This window comes from Palaemon carinicauda, chromosome 38, assembly GCF_036898095.1.
Source record: "Palaemon carinicauda isolate YSFRI2023 chromosome 38, ASM3689809v2, whole genome shotgun sequence".
In the NCBI taxonomy this organism is placed as follows: Eukaryota; Metazoa; Arthropoda; class Malacostraca; order Decapoda; family Palaemonidae; genus Palaemon; species Palaemon carinicauda.
Window position 1 is genome coordinate 26,981,562 of NC_090762.1, and position 16,078 is coordinate 26,997,639.

Consider the following 16,078-nt stretch of genomic DNA (forward strand, 5'->3'; position numbering starts at 1 on the left):
GTGGCACCCTAGCAGTACCATCTGAACTCGGTTGAGTCCCTTGTTAGGCTGGAGGAACGTAGAGTGTAGAGGTCCCATATTTTGTTTTGTTTCATTGTTGATGTCGGCTACCCCCCAAGATTGGGGGAAGTGCCTTGGTATATGTATGTATGTATGTATGCATATATGTATATATATATTATATATATATATATATATATATATATATATATATATATATATATATATACAGTATATATATATATATATATATATATATATATATATATATATATATATATATATATATATATAGTCAGTCATGGATAGAGAAGATGAAAGAATGGCAAAGCTCAAGACAGAGATGACTGGCAAAATCTAACCGAGGCCCTTTGCGTCAATAGGCGTAGGACTAGAGGATGATGATGATATAAATATAGTCACAGATACAGGTATGTGAACAGTATATTACATTTAACTTTTTTCCAAACAGAATCTAAAATCCTAACATTTTCTCCTCCTACAGAAATTTAAGACTACGCGAGATAGACAGCCGAGCGAGAGATTTCCAGAAAAGAAGACTTTTATAACAAGCCTGAGAGGGAACATATTCCAAGACCAAGAGTCTCGAGTCACCTCAGGATGGTCTGGTAAGCTGAGACACCCTGAAGACCTCTTCATGAACTGAGGCGAACAGCTGGCTTATCAAAACAAAGAACAATATGCAGCTGGATAAGTCATGACAAGAGAAACTATAGGAAATTCCAACTCTGTGTACCTATTAAGCTTTGAATTATCATTAGTCCAACTCGTGAGCACCCTAACAACTGGCTCAAGGGTTCAAGTATTTAAACAACTAGCAGCTTACAGCCATAAAAAAGTACAAGTTTTCAGTCAAATTTATATTCAGCTTCCCCACTCAACGTTCACATAATTTACCACAAAATCTTAGTACAAATATATAGTGTGTCCGTCATTTAGGGTGTGGACAGGGAGAAGGGAGAGATTAATGGACATGGTCTTCCACTGTCTTGGGTTAGAGTTCTCTTGCTTGAGGGTGCACTGGGGCACACTATTCTATCTAATTTCTCTTCCTCTCGTTTAGTTTAGAGTTTTTATAACTTATATAGATATTCATTGTAATGTTGTTACTCTTAAAATATTTTATTTTTTCCTTGTTCCCTTTCCTCACTGGGCTATTTTCCCTGTTGGGGCCCCTGGGCATATAGCATCCTGATTTTCCAACTGCAGTTGTAGCTTATTAAGTAATAATATTAATAATAATAATAATACTACTACTAATAATAATAATAATGACTCTTGGGGTAGAGTTCTCTTGCTTTTGGGTACACTCGGGCATACTATTCTATCTTCTATCTCTTCCTCTTATCATTCTGACTTTTTTATAGTTTATAAATGAAAGATTTATTTTAATGTTGTTATTGTTCTTAAAACTTCTTTTGTAGTATAATTCTTTATTTACTCTCCTCACCGGGCTATTTTCCCTATTTGGGCCCCTGAGCTTATAGCATCCTGCTTTTCCAACTGCAGTTGTAGCTTAGCAAGTAATAATAATAATAATAATAATAATAATAATAATAATAATAATAATAATAATCAGTGATTAGGTAAATGCATATATACAGTTGATGGTCATGTCTTGGCACCACTCCCCACTGTGGGATTGATGGGGGTGAAGGGGGATTCCCTAAGTATATACTTGTGAAGTCCAGCATTGCTAAAATCCATGATGTAATGAACAAAAATGTCATTTAAATTTCTCATTGTTTTGTAATTAACAAATAAATCATCTTAATTTTAGTGTAAATGTAGGAATAGAATCCATAGATGCAGTACGGTACTCCATACTGTACTGTAGATACAAAAAATGTATACACTAAATGTATGACACATACGAAATGAATATATAAATATATATAGATGTATTATTGATAGAAACTATAGAACTATCTGTGATATATAATAACGATATGATTGTATTAACTATGAATAAGTTGAAGGCTAGTAATATTTATGATATATGTCTGTTATGTTTATGGAAATTGTAAGATTCGAATGACATTATCAAGTATTTGTATATAATCCATATAGCAAAAAGAAAATACATTATGGCTTGGGTTCAAAAGTTGGAATATATATATATAGGATATTTTTTAAATGAAATAGCTAAATCACAGTACTTTCATTGGTATTGTGTGTAAGAATTCATAAAACTCTATTCTATGATGAAAGTTTTTTCTAAAATTTTTATTGAATATTTTAATATGGGATAATATTTACCCAAATGTATACAGTTTAATATGGGATAATATTTACCCAAATGTATACAGTTTAATATGGGATAATGTTTACTTAAATGTATACATTTTAATATGGGATAATATTTACCCAAATGTATACAGTTTAATATGGGATAATATTTACCCAAATGTATACAGTTTAATATGGGATAATATTTACCCAAATGTATACAGTTTAATATGGGATAATGTTTACTTAAATGTATACATTTTAATATGGGATAATATTTACCCAAATGTATACAGTTTAATATGGGATAATATTTACCCAAATGTATACAGTTTAATATGGGATAATATTTACCCAAATGTATACAGTTTAATATGGGATAATATTTACCCAAATGTATACAGTTAATTTATTCATCAAGAGATAATTACTAGGTTTCTGGTAACTCACTTAAGACATTTTATTTTCTACTTTCACTGGGCCGTCCTCTAAGATATGATGTGATTTGTACTGTAGAATATGTATCAGAATCTTATGAGATAATGTTGCTTAGCAAAACTATCTTTATATGTGAAGTGATTGTTATGTTTCAAATTATGTAATAAATCTGTAAGTACAACAGAAGCGTGTTTCACTCACAGCCAACTGAATTAAAAGACTAAGTAAAGTAGAGGGTTCAGTGCTGTTTCATTGGACAGGTTTCTTCTATACAGAAGGCCCTAAACTTAAAAACTTAGGTTAAATAGTTTCCAAGAAGCTGCTTATAAGTCAAAGTATTTGCGTTTATAAGTCGAATTTTAAAAAATTTTGGCCTAATGCAGGCGTAACCTGCCTCGCATGCCTACGATTTCCAGCTACAAAAGTCAGAAAATGGTCCCGTTTCATATGATAAAATAACAGGTTATTAAAAATGTTGTTTTGATTACTATATTAAATACTGTAGTATAATATTGTCTTTTTACAACATTTCTTTATCTTATTTTTATTATTTTCAGTTGGATTTGTGTTTGTATCTCCAAATGTTTGTAAGTCGAGACTCTTCAGCATACACATTTGTAACAGATAAGGCAATGCCCCTACCTTATCCACAGCAGACAAGATTGGTGCCCTAGATTAGGTTAGGTCAAGAAAGGCTGCCCTAGATTAGGTTAGGTCAAGAAAGGCTGCCCTAGATTAGGTTAGGTCAAGAAAGGCTGCCCTAGATTAGGTTAGGTCAAGAAAGGTTGCCCTAGATTAGATTTGGTCAAGAAAGGCTGCCCTAGATTAGGTTAGGTCAAGAACGGTTGCCCTAGATTAGGTTAGGTCAAGAAAGGTTGCCCTAGATTAGGTTAGGTCAAGAAAGGTTGCCCTAGATTAGGTTAGGTCAAGAAAGGTTGTCCTAGATTAGGTTAGGTCAAGAAAGGTTGCCCTAGATTAGGTTAGGTCAAGAAAGGTTGCCCTAGATTAGGTTAGGTCAAGAAAGGTTGCCCTAGATTAGGTTAGGTCAAGAAAGGTTGTCCTAGATTAGGTTAGGTCAAGAAAGGCTGCCCTAGATTAGGTTAGGTCAAGAAAGGTTGCCCTAGATTAGGTTAGGTCAAGAAAGGTCAAGAAAGGTTGCCCTAGATTAGGTTAGGTCAAGAAAGGTTAAGTTAATAATAAACATTAGCTACTTTTTTCGGTTTTTTGATTTGCTTAGGTTTCTAAAGGATTGAGATTTGCAGTGATTACACATACTGTATTACTATTTGAGAGTACATTCCTCCCAGCTATCTCTCTTGTACTTCTATGATATTACAGCAAATGCTATCAGTACTTTTCATCAATTTCTTTTCCCTACCCTAAAACCCTGGTTTCCCACTAGGATTCCTACATAACTGCAGTTTTTCAACATTAATGGTAAAAAATCCATAAAACATAAGAATTGTAAAAAAAATAAGCGTAACTATCCGGCCACAGAACTCGTAAAATTAGGTCTGTGAAGAGTTCACTTGGCCTACCAGAACCTCTTTCCAAGTGGGATGACTGGTGAGCATTGCAACAACTTAGCAAGAATCCAATAAGTAACTCTACTTAATCAGCCGGCAGTTATACAAGAAATTTATATTTAATAACATCAGGAGAAAAATCTGGAAAATATTAAGTACCGTACAGTACTTAATGCTTGATTTATTCAACCTGTGAAGAATGCAATCATTAAGGAAGAAAATTTCTCCTTACATTTTTCTACAAACATTACCTATACTTGGCATTAAAAAAAAAAAAAGAAAAAAAAAAAAAAAAAAAAAAAAAAAAAAAAAAAAAAAAAAACTTTCTTCCATAGAAGACGATATAAACTTTTATTTCATGTACAGTATACTACTTGTTCATAGGACACTTTAAAGGTCAAGACAGGTATGCTGTCACTCACTGCTCAGTTTGATTACCAAAACTTGTCTACTTCCTTCAGAGGAGATTTAATACAAAATGGATGAGGTGAATGATTCTGAACAAATTCAACACAAAATCCTTCTCTCTTATTCATAAACACCTTTGGATGGGGAATTTTGAAAACTTTTCAGCTATTACTGTATACATATACTGTACCACTGGTTTACTCCTAGATATAATATCATAACAATATATTACCAGGTTCTACTTTGTACAGTTCAAAAACTAGTGTGCAGTAGTACTGTACTGTACTTTCCTTGACAACTGTAGTATAACACATATTACAGTATAAACAAAATAGTTTGAATTCATTAACTAAATAAAATTTTAAGGGCCACAAATGTGTGCAGTCGACTACAGTAAATATAAAAAAAAAAATGCCACCTCATTGATCAGACTTTTACCTTAGGTTGAATCATGAAAGGGGTGATCTGGTTGATACGGGATAGAGTGTGCTGTAGCTTTAAACTTAATCCAATGACACAATTCCAAAGGGTATTCAATTCTTTGTGAGAACCATCTCATTGAAATAAGCATACAGTACTGTATTAAGAATCCAGGCATTAGCCTACTCTTACCAATACCTGCTTAACTAGTTACTGTGTCAACACAGCCTTAGTGATAAAATCAGCCTTCTAAACAAGACAGAAATGAAATAACATCTAGTATGCTAAAAAAAAATTCTATAACAAGACCAAAAGCCATTTTCAATTCCTAGTTAGTTTCTGTTTCTCTACCTGGTATACAGTATTCAAATTTCTTAAAACCATTTCTCCATATTTTCATTTACCTAATATCGCAAATACTGTACAGTGTTTTTCACCCAGAAATATGAGTTATGTGGTAATTTCTAGCCATGGATTACATCTGGAATGTGTACTTTAACCATCATCATAATCATCTCCTTCTACGCCTATTGACGCAAAGGGCCTCGGTTAGATTTTGTCAGTCGTCTCTATCTTGAGCTTTTAATTCAATACTTCTCCATTCATCATCTCCTATTTCACATTTCATAGTCCTCAGCCATGAAGGCCTGAATCTTCCAACTCTTCTCGTGCTTTGTGGAGCTCAGCTGAACGTTTGGTGAACTAATCTCTCTTGGGGAGTGCGAAGAGCATGTCCACAACCATCTACATCTACCCCTCACCATGATCTCATCCACATATACAGTTACCTATTGTAACCAGTGGGAAATATGTATCCTATACAACCAGAGCAACCATTGATCTATTGCCTCGGCATGGGCATAATGTCCAGCTCGCCAGGACAGGGATAATCATTATACAAGGCAATTAGAGAGTTGAATCATTCTATCATAATACGAGATAAATACAGGGTTCTGCTATGAATACTGAACATCTCATCAATGAAAATCATATAAATGATTTTCATTAATTATTGATTTGAGAAGTATGTTATTTTTATTAATAAAATAAATTTTTGAATATACTTACCCGATAATCATGTAGCTGTCAACTCCGTTGCCCGACAGAATTCTATGGAGGGATACGCCAGCTATCACAATACTAGAAGGGGGTGTACTTACCAGCGCCACCTGTGGCCAGGTACTCAATCATTTGTTGTTGACACCTCCTCAATTATTCCTCGGTCCACTGGTTCTCTCTGGGGAGGAAAGGGAGGGTCGATTAAATCATGATTATCGAGTAAGTATATTCAAAAATTTATTTTATTAATAAAAATAACATTTTTCAATATTAAACTTACCCGATAATCATGTAGCTGATTCACACCCAGGGAGGTGGGTGAAAACCAGTGTACATGATTAAAGGATAGCTAAGTATCCCATATTTCATATAACAGTTATCTCAAATAACAATGAAATAATAAGTACCTGGTAAGGAAGTCGAATAGAACCGTTACTCTGCCTTTTATTTAAAGTTCGTCTTCCTTACTGAGCGCAGCGTTCCTCTTGGAGGCTGAATCAACCCAAAGGTGCCAAAGTACAAGGGGTTGCAACCCTACTAAAGGACCTCTACCAAACCTTTAACCCAGGCGCTTCTCAAGAATGAACAGACCACCCGCCAAATCCAAGGATGCGGAAGGCTTCTTAGCCTACCGTAACAACCATAAAAAACAACAATAAAAGTATTCAAGAGAAAGGTTAAAAAGGTTATGGGATTAAGGGAATGTAGTGGCTGAGCCCTCACCTACTACTGCACTCGCTGCTACGAATGGTCCCAGGGTGTAGCAGTTCTCGTAAAGAGACTGGACATCTTTCAGATAAAATGATGCAAACACTGACTTGCTCCTCCAATAGGTTGCATCCATAATGCTCTGCAGAGAACGGTTTTTATTAAAGGCCAACGAAGTAGCTACAGCTCTTACTTCGTGGGTCCTTACCTTCAGCAATGCAAGGTCTTCCTCCTTTAAGTGAGAATGTGCTTCTCTGATCAGAAGCCTTATATAGTACGAAAGCCCATTCTTGGACATGGGTCTCGAGGGTTTCTTGATGGCACACCATAAGGCTTCTGACTGTCCTCGAATAGGTTTAGACCTCTTCAGATAATATTTGAGAGCTCTGACAGGGCAAAGAACTCTCTCTAGTTCGTTACCTACCATGTTGGAGAGGCTAGGTATTTCGAACGATCTAGGCCAAGGACGTGAAGGAAGCTCGTTCTTTGCTAGGAATCCAAGCTGAAAAGAACATGTAGCTGATTCGGTTGTGAAACCAATGTTCTTGCTGAAGGCATGAACCTCACTGACTCTCTTAGCTGTTGCAAGGCAAACGAGAAAAGCAGTCTTGAGGGTAAGATCCTTGAAGGAAGCTGACTGGAGAGGTTCGAACCTAGATGTCATAAGGAACCTTAAGACTACGTCTAGATTCCAGCCTGGAGTGGAAAGACGACGTTCTTTAGACGTCTCAAAAGACTTGAGAATATCTTGAAGGTCCTTGTTGGAAGACAGGTCCAAACCCCTGTGGCGGAGAACTGAGGCCAACATGCTCCTATACCCTTTAATCGTAGGTGTTGAAAGGGATCTCTCATTCCTAAGATGAAGAAGGAAGTCAGCTATTTGGATCACAGAGGTATTGGTAGAGGATATTGAATTGGCTCTACACCAGCTTCGGAAGACCTCCCACTTAGACTGGTAGACTCTACGAGTGGAAATTCTTCTAGCTCTGGCAATCGCACTGGCTGCCTCCTTCGAAAAGCCTCTAGCTCTTGCGAATCTTTCGACAGTCTGAAGGCAGTCAGTCGAAGAGCGTGGAGGTTTGGGTGCAACCTGTCTACGTGTGGTTGACGTAGAAGGTCCACTCTTAGAGGTAGAGTCCTGGGGAAGTCGACTAGCCATTGAAGTACCTCTGTGTACCATTCTCTTGCAGGCCAAAGGGGAGCAACCAGCGTCAGCCGTGTCCCTTCGTGCGAGACGAATTTCTGCAGAACTTTGTTTATAATCTTGAACGGAGGGAATGCGTACAGGTCGAGATGGGACCAGTTCAGAAGAAAAGCATCCACATGAACCGCTGCAGGGTCTGGAACAGGGGAACAATAAAGCGGAAGTCTCTTGGTGATGGAGGTGGCAAACAGATCTATGGTAGGTTGACCCCACAAGGTCCAAAGTCTGTTGCACACACTCTTGTGGAGGGTCCATTCCGTGGGAATGACCTGATTCCTTCTGCTGAGGCGATCCGCTGAAACATTCATATCGCCCTGGATGAACCTCGTGACCAGTGTGAGGTTTAGACCTCTTGACCAAATGAGGAGGTCCCTTGCGATCTCGTAAAGGCTCCTCGAATGGGTCCCTCCTTGCTTGGAGATGTAAGCCAAGGCTGTGGTGTTGTCTGAATTCACCTCCACCACTTTGCCTAGCAGGAGGGACTTGAAGTTCAACAGGGCAAGATGAACTGCTAACAGTTCCTTGCAGTTGATGTGGAGTAATCCTTGTTCCTTGTTCCATACTCCTGAGCATTCCCGTCCGTCCAAGGTCGCACCCCAGCCCGAGTCCGATGCATCCGAGAAGAGATGAAGATGGGGGGTCTGGATGGCCAATGATAGACCCTCCTTGAGAAGGAGATTGAGCTTCCACCACCGGAGAGTGGTCTTCATCTCTTGGTTGATAGGGATAGAGACTGCTTCTAGAGTCGAGCCCTTGTCCCAATGAGCCGCAAGATGGAATTGAAGAGGGCGGAGGTGGAGTCTCCCTAGCTCGACAAACAGGGCCAGTGATGAGAGGGTCCCTGTGAGACTCATCCACTGTCTCACTGAGCAATTGCTCCTCTTCAGCATGCTCATGATGCACTCTAGGGCTTGGTTTATCCTGGGGGCCGATGGAAAAGCCCGAAAATCCCGACTCTGAATCTCCATTCCCAGGTACACAATGGATTGGGAGGGAATGAGTTGAGATTTCTCTATATTGACTAATAGACCTAGGTCTCTGATTAGATCTAAAGTCCAAGAGAGGTTCTCCAGACAACGACGACTCGTGGAGGCTCTCAACAGCCAGTCGTCTAGGTAGAGGGAGGCTCTGATGTTCGAAAAGTGCAGGAATTTCGCTACATTCCTCATCAGATGAGTAAAGACCATAGGAGCTGTGCTTAGGCCAAAACACAGGGCTTGGAACTGATAGACAACCTTTCCGAAAACGAATCTCAGGAAAGGTTGGGAGTCTGGATGAATGGGAACGTGAAAGTATGCATCTTTCAAGTCCAACGAGACCATCCAGTCCTCCTGTCTGACCGCTGCTAAGACCGACTTGGTCGTCTCCATTGTGAACGTCTGCTTGGTGACATACTCGTTGAGAGAGCTGACGTCCAGCACCGGTCTCCAACCTCCTGTCTTCTTGGCCACAAGAAAGAGACGGTTGTAGAAGCCCGGGGATTGATGGTCCCGGACTATAACCACTGCCTTCTTCTGCACAAGTAGCGACACCTCCTGTTGCAATGCTAGCCTCTTGTCCTCTTCTTTGTAGTTGGGAGAGAGGTTGATGGGCGATGTGGTCAGAGGCGGTTTGAGGCAGAATGGAATCCTGTAACCGTACCTCAGCCAACTGACAGACTGTGCGTCTGCACCTCTCTTCTCCCAGGCTCGCCAGAAGATCTTGAGTCTGGCTCCTACTGTTGTCTGGAGAATCTGAGAGTCAGTTCTTTCCCTTAGATGTCCTGGGTCCTTTCCTAGACTTGCCCCTGTGAGAGTCTGGACGGGAGCTTCCTCGGCTGGGGGCTCTACCACGAAAGGGCGGTATGAACCTCGTAGCCGGGGTATCAGCCACTGGGGAGCGATAAGTCTTGGGGACAGAGGTGGTAACCTTAGACTTACGAGCCGATGAGGCTACAAGATCGTGCGTGTCCTTCTGTATCAGGGCAGCCGACAAGTCCTTAACTAGCTCCTCGGGAAAGAGGAACTTTGAGAGTGGAGCAAAAAGGAGTTGTGACCGTTGGCACGGTGTAATGCTGGCGGAGAGGAAGGTACATAGTTGTTCCCTTTTCTTCAATACCCCTGATACAAATAACGACGCTAGCTCACCCGATCCATCTCTGATGGCCTTATCCATGCAGGACATAATTAGCATGGCAGAATCTTTGTCCGCAGGAGAGGTTTTCTTGCTGAGGGCTCCCAGGCACCAGTCGAGAAAGTTGAACATTTCGAAAGCTCTGAACAACCCTTTCAGAAGATGATCCAGGTCTGAGAAGGTCCAACAAACCTTCGAGCGTCTCATCGCAGTCCTCCTAGGCGAGTCCACCAGACTTGAGAAGTCAGCCTGGGCAGAGGCAGGTACTCCCAAGCCTGGTGCTTCCCCTGTTGCATACCAAACGCAACCTTTCGAAGCGAGCTTCGTTGGAGGGAACATGAAGGAAGTCTTGCCAAGGTGTTGTTTAGACTGAAGCCACTCCCCTAAGATCCTTAAAGCCCTCTTGGAGGATCTAGCTAGGACAAGCTTAGTATAGTTGGACTTAGCTTGTTGTACGCCCAGCGAAAACTCAGATGGAGGAGAGCGGGGAATAGCAGAGACGAAGTGGTCTGGGTAAATCTCCCTGAGTAGAGCCAAGACCTTTCGAAAATCAATAGACAATGGAGAAAGCTTAGACTCCTCCACGTCTGATGAGGGATCAAGGTCTGCCTCCTCATCATCCGACACTTCATCAGCAGAGGGTAGCGAAGCGATAGGACCAGAATGCTGAACCGCAGAGTCAGAACGGGTAGGAACAATAACAGAGGTTTCCTCATCTTGAGGGAAAACCTGAGGCTCAGACTGCATAGGCTGAACAACAGACGAAGCAGAAGGCAGGCGCATGGGTGAAGGAGGTTGACTCCTAGCAAGAGTTGAACCCAAGGATTGCACAAGCTGAGCGGAGGACGGAGGCGGAGTAGTCCGTTCCTGTTCCTGTGAGATGAGAGGAGCATGAAGAGGTTGAGGCTGCGCAGAACAAGGTAAAGTTCTCGCAAGCTGAGGCTCCTGAGGCGCAAGTCCAGGGTGTAGAGGAGCTTGCCTAGAGGAGGGTTGAGCTCGCTGCAGCGATGGTTGAGCAGACAGACTCACGGAGGGGAGAGGTTGTTGTACCCCAACCGAGAGTTGCACCACTGGTGGAGCAGCAAGGGGAGGAGGAGGAAGAGTGGAATAACTCTCCTGATCCCAAAGCAAGGGTTGCCTTAAAGAAGGCTGAGGCTGAACAACACTGGGAACAGCAAACTCCGAAAGTGGCTCAACATCGTACGCCTGGCAGATGGTGCTGCGACCAGGCGGAGCAGGTGCAGGCTGGGCGAGCACAGGCGGAGCGAGAACAGGTGGAGGGAGTGTAGGCGGAGGAGGAGGTGCAACACTCTCAGCCCGACACTCACGCATCAAGTCCGAAAGCTGAGCTTGCATGGACTGAAGCAGGGTCCACTTGGGGTCGGCAGAAACGATAACAGACTGAGGTAAAGTCACAGTCGGGGTCTGACTAGGCAGAACCTTACTCCTCTTGGGCGGAGTACAGTCGACCGATGACTGAGGCGAGTCGGAGCTGAGCCAATGACTACAACCTGGCTGAGCACTCGCTGACTGAACTCTACGTTTAAGCGGTCTCGAGACCTGAGACCAACGTTTCTTCCCTGCATGAAGATCAGCGGACGAGAAGACGGGCTCAATCGTCTGCAGGTGGGAGTGACGGTCTAAGGAAGACACGCCCGCAACCACCGAGGATAATTCTGTGCGCCTAACAAGGCCTGTCGAACCCTTAAGCCCTTCGACATTGCTTCTCCCCTGGGCATGGGAGCTTGCAAGAGGTCCCGGACTGGGAGGACGACTGGCTCGCACAGAAAAATCCTCACGCACCACACTGGCACCACTAGCACTTGGCACTGCACAGACACTAGCACTCGTCACAGCACTGGCACTATTTCCACCCACTGCACTCTTGACCTTCAGTTCTTTAACCTCGGCCATCAGAGACTTATGGTCACTTACCACTGATTCTACTTTATCTCCTAAAGCCTGAATAGCACGCAAAACAGTTGACATATCAGGCGGAGGGCACACAGTAGGTTCGGGGGTAGCCACTACAGGGGTAGGAAAAGGTAGGGGATCATGAGGTGAGGAAAACATAGAAGAGTGAGAAGAACTTCTCCTAACTCTACCTCTCTCTAACTTAGATGAATATTTTAAAAGACGGACAAAATCCAATTCCGAAAGTCCGGCGCACTCCTCACATCGATTTTCTAATAGACAGGGCCTGTCCCTACAGTCAGAACAAGCGGTGTGAGGATCTACCGCGGCCTTCGGAATACGCCTATTGCAAGACCTACATCGTCTATGGGAGGGAGCTTGCGAAACGTCAGACATCTTGTTTCAAAGAGTTAGTCAAAGGGTGATCCAAAAACAAGCAAAAATTCATTAACCGTTAATCAGTATTTATATAAAAGCTATCTAGCTAATATAAAAAGGATTCCAGTATGCGACAGCCGTTAATCTAAGAGAATACTTCACCAAATATCCATGAATAAACTCGAAGACCATAAGCGTATCCCAGAACGTCTAGCCGGAAGCACGACAGAGGAATAATTGAGGAGGTGTCAACAACAAATGATTGAGTACCTGGCCACAGGTGGCGCTGGTAAGTACACCCCCTTCTAGTATTGTGATAGCTGGCGTATCCCTCCATAGAATTCTGTCGGGCAACGGAGTTGACAGCTACATGATTATCGGGTAAGTTTAATATTGAAAATTTTTTATTCTATAACCTATCTCAAATACATACTGTACTGTACCTGCTATATAGAGAGAGAAACAGCTTGCCATTTACATATACCAGAAGATCACACATTATCACATTACATCAACTTATCCCTCTATAAAGCTAGACACAAAAACACTAAATTATAAAGGCAATGGTGGACCACCAATCAAAGAGGCAGAAGTAAATCAAAGACTAAATGCTATAAATAAACTCAATGCATATATTGCTGACTACTAAATCATTGTAAATTTAACAACCAAAAAGATTAAGTGAGCACAATCGAATGGCTAGCACAAGACAAGTATATTAAAAAAAAGTTCTTTTAACTATAGGAGTCTTATGGAACATGAAGGAAGGTGGGTCAAAGGCCAAAAATTTATCATGAACACTCTCCAATAAAAGTTAACCACAGGTCTGCTAGTATAGACTTCTTCAATATAAAGCAGTGCTGTACAGTAGTTTAAAAATGGCTTAGTCGATGCTTAATAATGTACCAAGTTTAGCGACAGCAAAATAGAATGCTTTCAAATAAACCATAAGGCAAAATGGAGACGAGCATTTTCATTTGGAAAGGGAGCGTGCATAAAACCAATCAGTACCCTATGGCAAAGGTTTAAAGTAAGGATCATAAGTCTTACAATAGGTTATGGACAATTACTGTCAGCCCTTCATAATCGTGGGTTCCATCTTCATGGATTCGGTCATTCACGATACAAAGAAGTGTATAAACTATCAAATAAAAATTCAACCCTTCGCGGTTTTGTGATAAGTACTCTCGCAGCCCCATTCCCGCATCACCTCTCATGGCGTGCGCATCTCCCACTTCACTCCTCTTGTGCAGCATCACGTTGCGATGGAAAAAAAAAAAAAAAACTGTACATATACAGTGTGTTTATAGTGATTTTAGTATAAAGTGTCATACATACATTAAGCTATTTCATGCACCAAACAATGGAATGCTCAAGAGTTGCATCAAGCTTCAGACTTACTTTGTAGAACTTCGTACGAAAGTGGTAAGTGGTGTTGTAGTATTTCCTTTTTCTTTTTTTTATTGTGTTAGTGTATTCATATTGTATTAGTGCTATTGTTATACTAGTAGTAATTACTGTAAAGTACTGTTTATGAAATACAATAAACTGTACTGTACAGTAATCATAGGCTAGGAATTTGGGAGTTGATAAAGACAACCCAAAAAACAGTCACCATTTACGAGTGATAAGTTATGAACGTACTGTATACTGTACCTTAGATAATCAAGCTGTACTGTACTGATAGTACTGTACTTATATTACTGTAATATATACTAAAATAGGAACAACAGAGTTTTGTTGTTAACATATTAGTATTAGTGTACAGCACAGTAAAAAAGTGGCGATGATTTTCCTTACCAAGTACTGTATGTAATACTACACTTTTTAAAGAATATAAAGTTACTGAAATGTGTTCTTAATGAAGTAAAATACTCATACTGTGATATAAACCATAAGAAAATAATACAGTGGGTTACCTAGCGTATTAGTTGACTGCATGTAGGCAATAGTTAGTGAGATGGTCGACTATGAGTTGACCCACCTTGGGCAGCAAACATTTGCGGATTCTAGATTTTCACACCTGTCTCTATTACCCAACACATGCGAATAAGGAGGGCTGACTGTGTCTTCAATATACTATACTGAATGTTAGAAAAAATTTAATGCTAAACGTTAGGTGATCTACCCTATTAAAATCTCTCATGATGTGAACTCATAACACTAAGTGTTAGCAACTATACAAGGATGGGAGCCTTTGTAGGGTGACGGCCAGATCCCGTAGAAAACGGGAATATTCTGAACTGTGGCCGTCGTTCTAATAACGATTTTGGCGGGAGAAGCTAACTTAAAAAACCCACCTAACCTATGCTAAAAGCCATGTCTTTACCCAGGGAGGCTTGCCCCCCCCCCCCCCCCCCGAACCCCCCCCCCCCTTACACAACAGTTTCCTTACCTACGAGTACGACATGGCTAACTTAAAAAACCCACCTAACCTATGCTAAAAGCCGTGTCCTTACCCAGGGGGGGCTTCGTCCCCCCCCCCCTTACACAACAGTTTCCTTACCTACGAGTACGACGGGAGAAGCTAACTTAAAAAACCCACCTAACCTATGCTAAAAGCTGTGTCCTTACCCAGGGAGGCTGCGCCCCCCCGGGACCCCACCCTTACACAACATATTTAAGATCCGTAGACCATTTCCAAACGTTTTCATTCTATACAAGATAACAGTCGGAGCGATAATAAGCAAATTAGGACGCTTGGCCGTAGCGCTACAAACTACCCCAGTACTGTAATCTATAAGAACTTTCACCAATACAACTTTACTATCTTCTTTCTGATCTATTATGCTGAAAATAATTCAAACATCTTAAGGGGCTTTCTGAGGGCAATATGATACACTTATTCTAAACCACCTTCCCTTTACATCATTATAGGTTAGGTTGTGACCCAGCACTATATTTCACTCCATAGTTAAGTGTCAAAAGTCGGATTAGGTCAAGGGTGGGATCCTATGGGAAGGGGAATACATGGGGGGGGGGGGAGTGGCAAACCCCATAAATTGGGAAGAACATTATTTCCTGTCTTTGGGCACACCCCTTTATGTCTTATGTTTAATTTGGTCTTATTATACTTTAACCTAATGTTTCCAAAATTATTTTAATCGCCATATTTCAATTAATCATTGCAAGTACATTAATTTAAATTCATTAATATAAATCGCTCAGTAATAATAACAGTGATAATATATTAAATGTCACCAAATGTTGCAATAGTACGCTGATTAATGGCTGGCGAGCCAAAGTGCACAAAACAAAATTTGACTGAGCTAACTACTGTATTTATAAATTTATTAACATCTTCAATATACTTACGGTACAGTACTCAGCGTTACAGATCGGTGAATTTGATTTGTTCCTGTACTTGTTACCAATAATTATCCCGTGGAAACATGTAACTCTTCGCACAACTTAGTAACTTCAACTGGAAGACACACCGGCTGTCAGTGTCAGCTTTAATTGATGGTTTTTAGTTTGTTTACATTAGAAGACGTTAGCACTTTTCCACAAAATCTTGTTTCCAGGTTAATTTTAATCATTAACATTTCTTTTTTCTCTATGATCGTACTGTGTTTTTTTTAATCATGTTTTTATTATCGAATAATTAACCAGAATACCTAAGTTTAATTTTTTTTCATAATAAAGAAAATGTGAAGTGTAA

General features: G+C 40.7%; 1 long non-coding RNA gene across 4 annotated transcripts in view; it reads right to left on the bottom strand.

Annotated features, from left to right (window-relative positions):
• LOC137630497 (uncharacterized) overlaps nucleotides 1–15,870 on the bottom strand; it is a 119,199-nt gene extending 103,329 nt beyond the window's left edge. For all 4 annotated transcript variants that reach the window (XR_011041721.1, XR_011041722.1, XR_011041724.1 and 1 more), the window contains exon 1: nucleotides 15,733–15,870. This is a non-coding gene — a long non-coding RNA (uncharacterized lncRNA). The remainder of the gene's footprint in view (nucleotides 1–15,732) is intronic.
• Nucleotides 15,871–16,078: the final 208 nt, after the last annotated feature.